Below are 12,459 nucleotides of genomic sequence, written 5' to 3' on the forward strand. Positions count from 1 at the left end.
CAGCTGGCTATTATGTCCAACCTTTTACCTGTCAACAGAACAGTAATGTGTGTTCTGATAAACACTTTTGCAAAATATTTTTCATGATAAGCTAAGAGGCATGATGGACAGCAGGTACTTACATTCATTTTTATAGTGTGCATTTGTGTGTGTGTATATATATATATATATATATATATATATATATATATATATATATATCAATCAACAAAGGGCCCAAAAGCAATTTCGAGGGCACCCAACAGCTCGCCCACCATCCGGCGTACTTTCCTCACACTAGCCCCTTCTCCTGGCACTGATTACATGCCAACGCGTTTCGAGGCTGGCGCCTCTTCTTCCTGGGCAGTGACGACAAGCAGCAACACAAACTAGCTGAATTAGCATTTCCGGTGCTTTTATTCATTCAAATACCCATGCCAATTACCACAAATGTTTCTGGGACATGTAGTCCTAATGCAAGTTAAAGTCTCCCCTGAGTGGGTGTGTTGCTCTTGTCAATGATTTCCACAATTACAGTCCTTTAGTAGGATCCAGGTAGTCGGGACAAGTTTAATTAAAAAGGGGCCCGCTGTGTTGAAAAGCGGGTTTGAAAAGGTCTCTGCCCACATCCTCCCATATTCGTCATGGGATGGTGCGCAAGCTGCTGTGTGCCCTCGAAATTGCTTTCGCGCCCTTTGTTGATTGCTATATTACCGCTATATATACAAGCAATGCCATCCAGATGGATTAAGAGCTGTAGAACATTTTTTGGGCAAGAGGCCAATTGAAATTTACTGCCATAGCCAAATGTTTATCAAGTTGATACATTGGTGTTTTCCCAATAATGTGTTTATGTTTGACAATGCAGTATTTCAGCAATTAAGAGAACTGGCTATGGGGGCATGTTTCTCCCCCAGCTATGCATGTCTTCATGTGGGCTGGTGGGAGGAGCATGTCCTTGGGTCACAACACCACTGTAGTCTATGCATGTAGTTAAATACTGGCAATATATTGATGATATTTTTGTTGTATGGCGGGGGACAAAAGATTAGGCCAGTAGATTTGTGGAAAGAAATCAATAACAGTCTCAATCTGCACTATACTGCAAACATAGGTGCAACAATTGCTAATTTTCTAGACATTACGGTTCAAGTGTTAGATGGTAGAATAGAGATTTGCCTATATAGGAAGCCCATTTTGGGCAACACAGTGTTACATGCTGGTAGTTTCACCCACAGCACACAATATCCAGCATTCCATATGGGGAGTTTCTTCGTATACATAGGGCATGCAGTCCATCCGAAGCCCGGACACATCATCAAATGGAGGCAAAAAAAAGACTCTAAGCTATAGGGTACCAATCCAAGAAATTGGATGTAGCAATGAGGAAGGCAAATGTCGAGGATCGAGCAGCTTTACTTGATCCTAAGAGGCATGCGGATGCAGCAACAACAGACCCAAGTGAAATTCCATGCAATGACAGTATGGAATTGAGACCAGTGGCGTCACTAGGGTTGGTGTCACCCGGTGCGGGTTACTCATGGTGTCACCCCCTCACAACTTACCGCATGGACCGAGTCCGCTCCGAGTCCGCCAGTGGACACAGATGGCAAATAACAGGACCATACAGAATCCTTAGTAACGTTTGTAAATTTAGTTCCTATATTTACAAAGGCCAAAGTGAACCACCTGCAAGTGAAGTGACGAGTTCAAGAAAAGGCCTGGCCTGCTCCCTGCCTTGAACAATGAATCATGCAGCCGGCCGTGTGCAACTGCAAGCACAATGCACTGCCCCAGTCAGGACTAGCCTAGGAGGCTGGAAGGGCGGGGCCGGACAGGGTATTCTATTTATTTATGTGTTTTTATATAGCGCAACTTTACCCAAAGGCGTCAGAGCGCTTCACAATAGGAACAGTAATGAAACATGAGGAGAAAATTACAAGTGAACAAATTACAAAAGCAAACGTTAAGTTACAAGAGGAAAAAGTGACAATTGTGAGCAAACAAAACACATGAGGTTGCAAACGGTGCATTACAGGAGAAAAAAGTGACATGTGTGCAGGTTACAAGTGCTTAAAAGATAAACTATGACTGAAGGCAGGTTTTGAATTTTCCAATCCCTGAATGTAAGAGCTTCACATCAACTGTCTGAATGCCAGATGCATTATCTACACGAGTAATTAAACTAATAACAGTGTATAAAAGCAATTACTAATGCGTCTTTATTACTAAAGGAACACTTTTGTGAAAAATTTGAATAATGAAATACTGAGCAAAAAGCACTGTTTCTAAACTTATACCTTGCAGTTAGCAGGCAATTCCTTAAAGATGGTTCATAATTCATTAAGGTATATTACAAGGATGGTAACCTGAGACCTATCTCACTCAAGAATGTCTGCAATGAAAGCAGTAACTCGCTGAGCTTCCTACGTAAAATCCAAATCTGTGACCTGCATGGTGCATGCTTCACTTTGCAGCTGGGACATTAACTCTTTATACTTTGTATGAGTCAGGCGCAGGACTGTAACTAGACTGCACACAGATCTCGCCAGCAAGTTTATTCACCACCAAAGTTATCTTACAATGCTTTGGAATTTGTTGGGTACACAAAGACCTCTGCGCCAGGTGTCTAATCCCAATAAACTATTTTAAAGTGAAGTCTGCTCGAGAGAAAACAAAGTACAATTAGAAGAGGTATAATACTGCAATATATGGTAGAAACTCAAGCACAAGAAGAAACGTTATGTAGGCAATGGTAATGGTGGCACTTGTGCAAGTATCAAAAAGCAAACAAAATGCCATTACCGTAGTCCCCAGGGCAGGCCTATCGTGAATGCCCAAGAAGGAAGAAAGCTTTGTTTAGCGGGCCTGGTGCACTGACTGCACTAGTAGACCCGCCCGAAGAGGGCCGTGTTTTTGTTTGTGCGAATGTGCTTGTGCGCCCAAGAAAAAAAAGCATGTACTACTGAATCTGGTTAAATTAATTTGTGTGCCACTGCACTGCCGCATTTTTTTTAACTTACTTAGTTCATGATCATAGCTGCCAAGGTTTCGGATTGCTATGTGTGACATTGTCAAATTTTCAGAGTAATTATGATTGACATTACAACAACTATGAGTGACACTTTCTCGCGAGCAAAATCAAGCAATGAAACCAAGGAAAACATTTAAATATCAGAAATTACCCCCATTTGAACAACGAGAAACCCTAAGAAGATCCTAAAACTTCAGTAAAACACCAGAAATGGAAGGGGACTAATCAGGAACACAGACTCAGCATTAGAGGGCAGGCAGGCACAGAAGCTGCCAAGAAGATGATCGCATTGATCTGCTCATTCAGGACCTGCACTAGCCTAAAAAAAAGCAAAGTTTATAGCATAGCAAGAGCAACTAGGAGCTTATACCATCACTCTGTCTCAGGCATTATTGTTTGCAAATGCAATAAAGTAAAAAAGAATGCTCGGAGTGCCAGCGCAAAACCTGGAGCTGTTTTGCTGTAAATATTCGATAGTGCAAATAAATGAATAAATACAAATGGCACAAAGGTGTAAAGCAAAGTCCTAAAAACCGTTGGACATTATATTATACTGGTTTTGCACATATTTAAAGAAAGAATGTTTTGATATATGACACGTTATGGTCATTTACGAACTGAGCACTTTCAAAAGAGAAAACAATTCCTTTTTTTTTTAAATGTAGATTTTTTTAAAGATTGGCTATATACATCTGTCACTGCAAATGGACTAGCTGTAACCTTGATTATTTTAACAATATATAGATGCAGCCTAGAATGCAAACACGGCTCGTGGATGTTACAAGGGTAATTATGCTTGTGTGTTGAAGAACTTTGTTCTTCACCACCTCTGTTGCTGGACAGCCGGAAGAACAACTATTAACAAAAAATCATCCTACCTCCGGCACATTATGCCAACTCCTCAGCACCACACCTCCATGTCCCCGTTTCTGGCAATCAATTATTAGCATGCTGCAGAGCTTCAGTTTGGACTCCTGTCTGCTATCTTTACCACGTGGGGCCCAGGCCCGGCAGACTTGAGCCTCCCAAAAAAGAATGTGATAGGCCCCATTCCTGGATCGCTTCTCAGCTGCATATATTACATTAAGTAGAGAGTATACAACAGTATGACTCAGCTGACTCGACCCACCGCAGTACAGAAACGTGCATTTATTTTCAGGGCACACAGAGGTCAAAGCCAGGCCTACCTGTTATTATTTCAAAAATACTAGACCAGTTTAAGCTGTACTATCCACTTTTTAACTAACGCTAAATTAATTACATTTTGACGAGCTGGGCCTTTACTGTGGATCACACCAGACGCACGGCGCAGCCAGCCTGTCAGTCACAGAGCAAGTACAGGGCTACTCTGCTGAAGTGAGGCAGGCGTTCGGGTCCGAGCTTCAAGAAAGTGAAGTTCTATTGTTGGACCGGGAGTGGGCAGCACAGAGGACAGCGGCTCAGCAACAGGTCTGAAATAATTAAATGAGATCTCATAATTTTATTTGCAGCGTGCGTGCGCGCCTCATGTTAAAGTTACACAGACTTGGTACCCAAGCCAGTGCCAGCAGCACCTCTGAGCCTGGCGTAAAGTAAAGTGAGAATAACAGACAGTAACTATAACTAAACTTACTTGTCACTCTGACAGACTCCCTGCAGCGCCCGCAATGCCTCTGATGCAGCGCGCCCTAGGCCACGATCATGCTGAGAGGCACTCCATAAGTTGCGGTCGATATCCCAACAACGCTGGGACTAGGAGTAGTGTGGGTATAATTAATTAATTATGCGGAGCAGGCTACCTGGTTGAGGCAGAGCTGCTTGACTCGAGTCGACTAGGTTTCCCCCGCCGCTTCTCTAGCGACCTCACTTCCTCCTGCAGTGCAGGACGGGTCGTGTGGCGTGAGTGAGGTCACATTCGGATATTAATCCCCTCCCCCGCGCCCACATTCAGCCAGTGGCAACTGTATTGGTGAGGGGCCGGGCAGGCCACCGTGTTTCAAATGATGATTATATTAATGTAAAAATACATGATATATTATTTCTCTCTCTCACCGACCGCCTCGCAGCCTCCGAGTTTAGTCCCAAATTTGAAGGGGAGACCAGACCACGACGGCGCACGCGAATCGGTGGTGTGTGTCGTCGGTATTAATTCTTCTTTATTCTACGATGCACGCACTCTCGTCTCCTCCCTGGCGGGCGCGCCGTGATGCGTCAGAGCAGGAGTGCACAGCGCGCGGGGGCTGTCCCAGGGCCGTCATTGATAGCGCTAAACATTGACGGCCCTGGGACCCACTGCAGTGAGTGCACAGACACACTCACTGAACTGACTGTAGCACCAGTATTTTAATTTTTTTTGTAAGAAGGTGCGCAACTGCGCACAGCGCACACAGTGGCAGCTAACTAACTACATTGGTGTCACCCCAGATGGGGTGACACCCGGTGCGGCCCGCACCCCCCCGCACCCCCCTAGTGACGCCGCTGATTGAGACTGATTACAGGCTATAGCAGACAGGCTAAATGCATAAAAACCATCATTAGAAAGCAATGGCCTTTTGTCCTTACCGACCCAACACTGAAAAAGGTCCTCCCGAAAACTCCTACTGTTATCTTCAAAAGAGCCTATTTGATGCGTAACAATCTAGTGAGGAATAGCCCCGAAACTAACAAAACGGATAATTGGCTGTCCCCAAGAAAGAGTTTCTTCAGGTGCAGTTCATGCTAGGCTTGCAGGTTCGGATCAATACTGCCACATATTTGACACCCTTTTCAGATAGACCTATCGCACTCCGAGAACATTACACTTGTAGAACTGACTACACAGTTTGTGTTAAAGTGTAGCTGCAATTTATGCTAAGTGGGTAGCACAAAACTGCAAGTGTATGTTCGAATTGTACAACACTTATGTGCGATAGTGAACTTCGACCAAGCCTACCCGGTTGCAGGCATTTTAAAGCAATTCATAATAACAATTTGAATTGTTTACAATATTTTGTTATTGATGCAGTGGCACAAAACAAACTGGGAGGCAATAGGGAAAAAAGTTGCACCAGCTCGAATCAAGGTATATTGTCGAGCTGGAGACTAAGGGGCAGATGTATCAAGATTCCATTTTGCGATTTCTAAATAGCGATTTTTAAGGAATCGCTATTTAGAAATCGCAAAATGGAATGTATGTAGAAAATCGCAATTTATTAGTGATTTCTTAATCTCCCTTATTTGCGAATTTGCATTTTGCGAATTCGCAATTAAGGAATAATTTCCCATGGTTTCGTATGGGCCAGGAGGCCCATAGGAATGATTGTGAAAATAGTCTTAATTTGCGATTCGCAATTTGCTAATCGCAAATTGAGAATAATTTCAAGGGTGCAGGGGTGTCTCAAAGACACCCTGCTGCACCCCTGAAATCTACATATGTGTGCCACATGCCACCCTCACAAATGCCAAATAGGGCATATTTAAAAGAATTCGCAAATTACCACCAACTAAAAGTTGGTGGTAATTTGCGATTTCTTAACCCAAATTCGCAATTTCAAAAACCTACATACATCGCATTTAAGGAATCGCAAAATATGCGATTCCTTATAGCTTAAGCAAAATAAGGAATCGCACATTTTTGCGATTCCTTACTTTGCGATTTTTTGATACATGTAAAAAAGCCTTTTATGATTCGCAAAGGCCGGAATACATCTGCCCCTAAGACCCCTATGGGTTTGAATATCGGAGAAGATTTCCACAACTTTCTGTGAGAGGTGAAAAAAACCTTAGTATCAAGTATGGTTAATAACTGGGAGGCACCGCATGTGATATGAAAAGAAGATGCAGTGACTTAACAATATCCTCATACTAACTAGGAATTTAAACACATTATTAGGATGTTAACATCTAAGAATGAATAAGCTAATAAACATATTCCCATGAAGTTTTAGTAGTGACAGGGGGCCCCTGGTCACTATCTCCTCTGAGGACGTACAGTGTTTACAGCTGTCCTAGGGTTAACCGATGAGATTATATATATATATGGTATTAGTACCTATAAAATACTTATATGATTGTCGTCCAGAAAGGCTGTTTGAGGGTCTACCGTACAATATGGAATGTCTAGCTGCTGCCAAATTACATCAATTTTTATCTTTATACACTTTGCACAGGAACAAAATTGCACTTTACACGCTTCAGAACTCAGATTGGCACTGGCACTTTTCTTACAGAGCTACTATAGTATTTGCACTATGATGCATGTTGCCCCAATTAGCGTATTTGCACATTGTAGAAGTCTCTTTTGCACAATCAACGTATTTGCACATTTTAGGAATTCTTTGCCAAATAGCGTCTTTTTGCACATATTTATATGATCTTTGTAAAGTATATATCTTTTTTCCTATCGTTAATACCATAATGTGTATGTAATTGATTAATTGAAATTTGCACTTTCATGTATGTAGCATCGCGGTCTAGTGGTTGCGCACCACGTGACGCGCCGGCGGCCATGTTGGGGCTGTGCGCTCATGCGCGAGAGAGTGGCGCGAACAGCGGAGTTGCGAGCAGCGTAGGCTCGGCGCTCCTTAGGGAATTCTGTACAAAATAAATAGTTAAATGCACACAGGCTGCAGCGTGGTTATTGGGGTTATTGGGGGCAATAAAGAACATTACAATGGCGACGAGGGTGGGATGAGAAGCCCCCACAACCCCCCACGACGAGAGAACCACACCGAGGGACACAGCAAGCACCGGTGAGCAGGGAGAACCCATGCCAGCAGCACCACGGAGGAACAGAGGCCAAGCAACAAAGGCCACCACACAGGTACCCTAAGGAGCGCGGCAGAGCCAGCAGCACCCAAAGGGACAGGACAGCCACCACAAAAAGGGGGGGGGGGGGGGGGACAGACCCCGAAGAACACAAGAAGCGCGCCAGACCTAGCCGAGGCCACCCACCCAGGGCAACCGAGCTGGATACCCTAATAAAGAGCGAGGGGACCGACGCAGGTAGTCCCCAAGCCCACGGAAGCAAGGAAGAGCAAGACAACACGCCAGGGAGTCCCAGAGGCCAAGCAAGCGCCCAACCTCCGATCAAGAGCGAGAAGATGAGTGCCCAGGCGGGAATTGCGACGGCGCCGGTGCAGTTCCTACCCAGGCCCGGAGAACCACTGATGAAGTGGGAAGACTGGAGAGAATACATAGATAACTTCATTGGAGTCCTAGAAGACGAAAACGAAGACGTGTTCAAACCCTCGAGAAAGAAACGCATTTTATTACTGAACTTAGGCCCCGAAGGGTTGAGGGTTTACAAAAGCTTTGTGCCAAAGCAGAGAGCGAGCACGGACGACGATGTATATGCCCACGCAGACGACCTCAACGAACATTTCAGGCCGGCGGTCTGCGTGTCAGTGGACAGATACAACTTTCAACAGAGGAAGCAGCGGCCGGAAGAGACAGTAGAGGAATATGTGGCAGCACTGAAACGGCTCGCGGCCACATGCAAATATGATCACTGGGAGGAAGAGTTCATCAAGGACCAGGTGGTAATGCACACAACATGCTCCTCCGTGCAAGACAAACTATGGGCCAGCGGAGACACCACCCTGAAAGACGTGATGGTCATTGTCAAAAGGGCAGAATTGGCAAGGAGGTGTGCAGACGCGACGAGGAAAGAGACTGCGTCCAGCACCATGGTAAACAGAGTGGAGGACGAAGAGCCTCGCAAGGATCACCAGAACAAGAGGGTGACTGATAAGGGACACAACAAGTGGCAGAGCAACGCGGGTCCTTCAGGAAAACAGGTGGGAAGCTACAGGAAATCGTGCTACAGGTGCGGAAGCTGGTCGCATGAGGCCCATGACAGGAAGTGCCCGGCGTTTCGCGCCAAATGCATGTACTGTGGGATAATCGGACACTACGAGAAAGTGTGTAGAAAAAAGGCGTCCAAGAGCACAGTAAGATACGTAGGCCAGGAGAATGATGAGCAAGAAGAAGCGACGGAGGAAGACGTGGTCACGGTACTGTGCATATACGACCAGGGTTTGGGCGTAGATGGGCAAGTCCTAAGCGTCGATGGCAAAAGAACAATGAAGCCGGTCCTAGAAATGACGATAGGCGGCATCACAATCAGCGTGGTGGCCGACACCGGCTCTCCATACACCATCATCCAGAGAACAGTGTGGGTGGAGAAGTTTGCACCGCACCTGGGACCGGAACTAGAAAAGCTGGATATCCGCCCTGTCACATACAACGGAGACCAGATACCCATGGCGGGGTTCAGACCACTAACCTTTGAGTTCTGCGGCCGAACCGCCTACTGCAAACTATATGTGTCGGAGAAGGGCCCCTCGGTCCTGGGGTGGTTGGACCAAGGCGACCTCGGCATCAAGTTGGACCCGGGAGGTAAGGAACAAATATTGCTAACGGAACCAGGAAACTGGCCAGACCTGGACAGGTGGAAGAGCGAGTTCCCCAAGGTGTTCGGAGGCAAGGTGGGAAGACTAGAAACATTTTCACACAAGATAATTCTGAAAGACAATGCGGTGCCAGTGGCCCACAAGGCCAGGAACATTCCATTGGCGGTGCGTGAAGCAGTCAGAGAAGAACTCCAGGACCTGGAGAGGAAGGGGATCATAGAGCCCATCACAGAATGGCTAGCGCCCTTAGTAGTGGTTAAGAAACCCAGTGGTAAGATCAGGTTATGCATTGACCTACGCGAACTGAACAAGAACATTGTGGTGGAAAGGTTCCCCTTACCGAGGATAGAGGAGATGTTGGCAAGCACCAGGGGCATCAAGTGGTACTCCACCATCGACCTGACCTCCGCCTACCACCAGATAGCCCTACACCCGGAGAGCCGCCACCTCACATCATTCATCACCCCATTCGGGTGTTATCAGTTCCGCCGCATGCCGTTCGGACTAGCTTCAGCGGCAGCAGTCTTTCAGAAGCTAATGCACCAACTCTTCCAGAAGGCCACCGGGGTCCAATACTTTCAGGACGACATCCTGGTGATGGGGCGAGACAAGCCAGACCACGACACGAAACTTGGAAAGGTATTGCAGATCCTAGAAAGCAAGGGACTCACTGCTGAATGGTCCAAGTGCCGAATAGGAATGGAAGCGGTGACATACCTGGGGCACGAGATTGGTGCACGAGGAGTGACTCCGAAAGCGGAAAACGTGAAAGCAATATGTGAAGCGCCCCCACCCGCCAACAAAGACGAAGTCAGATCTTTTATCGGCATGGCAGAATACTACAGCAAATTCGTGCAGCACTTCGCCTCCAAGACGCACCACATGAGGCAATTAACACGAGAGAACACAGTATTCCAATGGTCAGAGGAGGCACAAGGAGAGTTTGAGGTGGTCAAGAAAGAGATAGCAGAGGCTATCCCACTCCAAGGTTACGACCCCCAAGGGAGGGCAGTGTTGACCACGGACGCCAGCGACAAAGGACTGGGAGCCGTTCTCATGCAGGACAGGGGACAAGGGCGAATGGACACAATAAGCTTCGCCTCCCGCACGCTGAGCGACACAGAGAAGAAGTACAGCGTGATTGAGAAGGAGATGTTGGCGGTCGTGTGGGCCACAACCAGGTTCCGGCAGTTCCTGTGGGGCACACGGTTCCATCTAAGAACGGACCACAAGCCGTTGCTGAAAGTGCTAACGTCGAGCGGGCATGCTGACGCAACGCCCCGGATCTCCAAGATGTCACTGAAACTATTAGAGTTCAGGTATGATGTGGAGCACATCCCAGGAAGCAAGAATAAGGTGGCCGACTATCTCAGCAGGGCGGCAGCCATGGAACCGAGTGAAGACGACAAGGCAGGAACGGAAGAATGGGTAGCGCTTACAGAAGACCAAGAGGCCACCATCAGCCTCCAAGAGTGGAAACAGGCGTATGAGGAAGATCAGGCTCTAACAGAAGTAAAGGCGCACATCACACAAGGGTGGCCAGAGAAGAGGCTGATCAACGAAGAACTTAAGCCATACTTCGAAATCAGAGAGGAACTGTCGATGGACGACCGGGGTGTGTTTGTGCACAGGGGAGAGAGAGAGTGATACCCCCGACGAATCTCATAAACAAGCTGTTGGACATGCTACACGAGGGGCACCTCGGGATAAGCAAGCTGAGATTGAGGGCCAGACAAGATTACTTGTGGCCAGGGATGGACATAAGGGCCGAGAGGCATGTCAGAAACTGTCCCCGATGCCAGGGAGCCGACCAGGTCCTCAAGCCCCTGCGTCCAGCACTGGGGAAATTTGATCAACCGAAGAACCCATGGGAGGAATTGTCTGTGGACATCTTAGGCCCGATACTGGATACACGAGGAGTCCAAAAGTATGTGTGTGTCATAATGGACAGGTACTCAAAATGGCCAGAACTGAAAATAGAAGAAACCATGGACGCTGAAATCATCATAAAATTTCTGGCTGACACGTTTGTGAGAGAAGGTATCCCAAAGACGATCCTCAGCGACAACGGGCCCCAATTCAGATCGGAGAAATGGAATGACTTCATGCTGAGGAATGGCATTCAAACCAGGCACACGTCCATATACCACCCCGCTGGGAACGGCCTAGTAGAACGCTTTAATAGAGTGGTAATGGGATCAATTCAAGCTGCCATATCTGACAACAAGGACTGGGAAGTGGAGATATGGCACATGGTATGGGCATACAGGATTACCCCCACCAGCACAGGATATAGCCCATTCCAGATACTGAGAGGACGTGAACCATTCACTCACGACAACAGAGTGTGGAAGGAAAAAATAGTGGTGAGCGAGTGGTCCCCAGCAGTAGTGCGGGCCAACCTGGAGAAGGCCCAAACAGTATACACCAAACACTATAACAACAGGAGAAACGTGAAATGCACGGGACTAGAGCCAGGTGAATGGGTACGAGTAAAGTTGGCCACGATGCAGAGGAAGGGAGAAAGTAAATACAGCAAGCCCATGCAGGTGAAGGAAGTTCGGGGCAGAGCGGCTTTGTTGAGCGACGGAAATGTATGGTCGCAGGACCGCATGGCAAGGTGCAACAAGGTTTTGAGTTGGGACCGAGGTACAACCGACTTGGAAGACGAGGAAAGTGGACCAGACCAGCAGGAACCCCTCGAGACAGCACTTGAGGGGAACGGAGAGGATCGACGAAGACAAGAGACTGGAATGAACGGCCAGGAGCAGACGACGGGAGAGGAATCAAACGAAGGAGCTGGAGGAGCGGCGTCGGCAGTGAGTAGAGGAAGTCGCGGAGATGAGACCGCCAACACCCCGGTAAGACTGCCCCGCAGGGGTAGAGTGGTGGTCAAGCCAACCAGGTTCAGAGACTATGAGATGAACAGTGGACTATAGTCATGTTAATAATCTGTTGGGGAAAAAAGGGGAGATATGTAGCATCGCGGTCTAGTGGTTGCGCGTCACGTGACCACGTGATGCGCCGGCGGCCATGTTGGGGCTGCGCGCGCATGCGCGAGAGAGTGGCGCGAAC

General features: G+C 47.2%; 1 protein-coding gene across 4 annotated transcripts in view; it reads left to right on the forward strand.

Moving 5' to 3' along the window:
* Positions 1–12,459, forward strand: part of PDLIM1 (PDZ and LIM domain 1) — a 366,558-nt gene that overhangs the window by 99,475 nt on the left and 254,624 nt on the right. The gene's annotated exons all lie outside the window — the stretch shown is intronic.

The sequence above is a fragment of the Lissotriton vulgaris genome, chromosome 5, assembly GCF_964263255.1.
Source record: "Lissotriton vulgaris chromosome 5, aLisVul1.2, whole genome shotgun sequence".
Classification (NCBI taxonomy): Eukaryota; Metazoa; Chordata; class Amphibia; order Caudata; family Salamandridae; genus Lissotriton; species Lissotriton vulgaris.